Genomic DNA, 2,371 nt, shown 5'->3' on the forward strand with positions numbered 1-2,371 from the left:
AATATTACTCAGCCCTAAAAATTAACGAAATTAATTTATTTGTAGTGAGGTGGATAGACCTATAGTCTGTCACACAGAGTGAAGTAAGTCAGAAAGAGAAAGATAAATACCATATGCTAACACATATATATGGAATTTAAGGAAAAAAAAGTCATGAAGAGCCTAGGGGTAATATGGGAATAAACATACAAACCTACGAGAGAATGGACTTGAGGATATGGGGAGGGGGAAGGGTAAGCCATGACAAAGGGAGAGAGTGGCATGGACATATATACACTACCCAACATAAAATAGATAGCTAGTGGGAAGCAGCGCATAGCACAGAAAGATCAGCTCTGTGCTTTGTGAGCACCTAGAGGGGTGGGATAGGGAGGGTGGGAGGGAGGGAGACGCAAGTGGAAGAGATATGGGGATATATGTATGACTGATTCACTTTGTTATAAAGCAGAAACTAACACACCATTGTAAAGCAATTATACTCCAATAAAGATGTAAAAAATAAATAAATAAAAAGAAAAAAATAAATCCTAAATCTACAATGTCAGTGCTAGTGCTGACACCCCATAGGCTATTGACTGTTTTTGTTTTTTTCAAATTTAAACCTCCAAAAAAAGTGAGATATTAATAAAAAAAATTTTCACGGGGGAAAAAAGTAATAATACGAACACTACCTTTGTAGACCTGGATGGTGAAATCTACACCCTAAAAAATTGCTTAGCCATAAATTCCTCCTTTGTCTTCCTTCCCAAAGGGCTTATAGAAAAGAAATACTCTTTTGGAAAATTTAATTTGCCATTTTGCTGTCAAACAATAAACATTGACAAGCTAGAGTTGGGATCTGAGGTGTGAAAATGGAATGATAGCTATGAAGAAAAGTCCTCCTAAAATTTTATGTAGGTGTTAAGTCAGTAGTCAGTTAGTGGCCTCCACTTACACTCTGGTGATACATCCTTAGAACATATGTCCAGCATCAAAGACTATTCCCTGAAACATCCTTGGATCAAAGCAAAGTCAAGTGACATGTGTGAGGCTGAACAGATCTGTGAAGATGACATTTTCAGGAACTGGAAGAGCTCTGAGATTCTCACACTCTGAATACGGAAAGGACACAGAAGGTGCTGAAATATCCCATGTCATCACTTCCTGGCGAGACTGGCACGTATGTGAGTGGTTTTAGACCCTCTACTAAGACACTTCTTTTGATGGAATTACATTGGTGAACGTAAGGATCCAGTTTTTCTCATGTAAAAATCTAGTCTTTTAGAAATCCATGTCTCTTCTGAAGTGCAAAAACAGGAAGTCTTCTAGCCAAAACACATTCAAAAGTAGATTGAGGCTAAATCAAGTAAAAGATTGCAGAAATGCCTGCTTTCCATCCTTTTACACTCTCTCTCATTCACACAACTTTCCTTTCCTAGGGTTCTCTTCTGAGGCAAGCAGCTTCCTTGAGATATTGGCAAGAATCTTCCCCAAAAGTACTGTGAACTTGAAAGAAAAATGGTATTTGTAGATATTTCAAAAGTATCACTCACATCTCTGCTAGACCCAAAGTGCCTCTTTTCTTCCAATTTGATTTCCATCCAGACAGAGTGAAGAACTATATGCCAGAATACTTCAGGCTGATATACCTGAATTGCCTCATTGTAACCAATCCCTAAAAGCCTTTTCAGTGTTATAGGTACAAATAGTTTAACTGCTACCAAGTTAAGAATGTTGTACTTGGTGTTAGGATCAGTGACAAGAGTACTGAATAACCCTGAAAAAATGTTATAAGCGTTTGAGAAATAGTTGTATTTGAGTACAATTTAAAGTACATGGATGCGAGCAATGCTTATCATAAAACTCTGAAAGAACACCATGTTATAATACATTTTGCAAATAAAACAGAGAAAAGAAATATATTCTACGTGCCAGAGGGAAATGGCTTGACATTGAGTTCTCACAATTGAAGTGCTGTATTTGTAAGGGAGTATGTACCTCTAGTAGATATAGAAACAAAAGATAATCTTTTATCCATCTGTTTTCTAGAACATATAACATGTAGCTTGTGGGCAAGTGAAAGAATTATTCACAGGCTACCATTTCTACTTCTCTGCTATTCAAGTTTCAGTGATGTGGCTGGAATTAAGTTCTAGAAAGTCTGAATCTCTGCCTTCAGAATTTGAAGTCATCACTTTAAACACCCTGATTGAATTCATATTTCTTGTTAGCCTTTTAGCCTTTTGCCTGGGTAATTCATTTATTTTTATCGGACAGAAAGCTAATACTTGTTTACATAATGGAGTATAATTTAATAGAGCAAAATTCCATGATAGTTAAGCAGCACAGAGTACAAGTAATGAATTTAGGAATTGCCAACGTTTTCCATTAG

Source organism: Hyperoodon ampullatus, assembly GCF_949752795.1.
Source record: "Hyperoodon ampullatus genome assembly, chromosome: 4".
Classification (NCBI taxonomy): Eukaryota; Metazoa; Chordata; class Mammalia; order Artiodactyla; family Ziphiidae; genus Hyperoodon; species Hyperoodon ampullatus.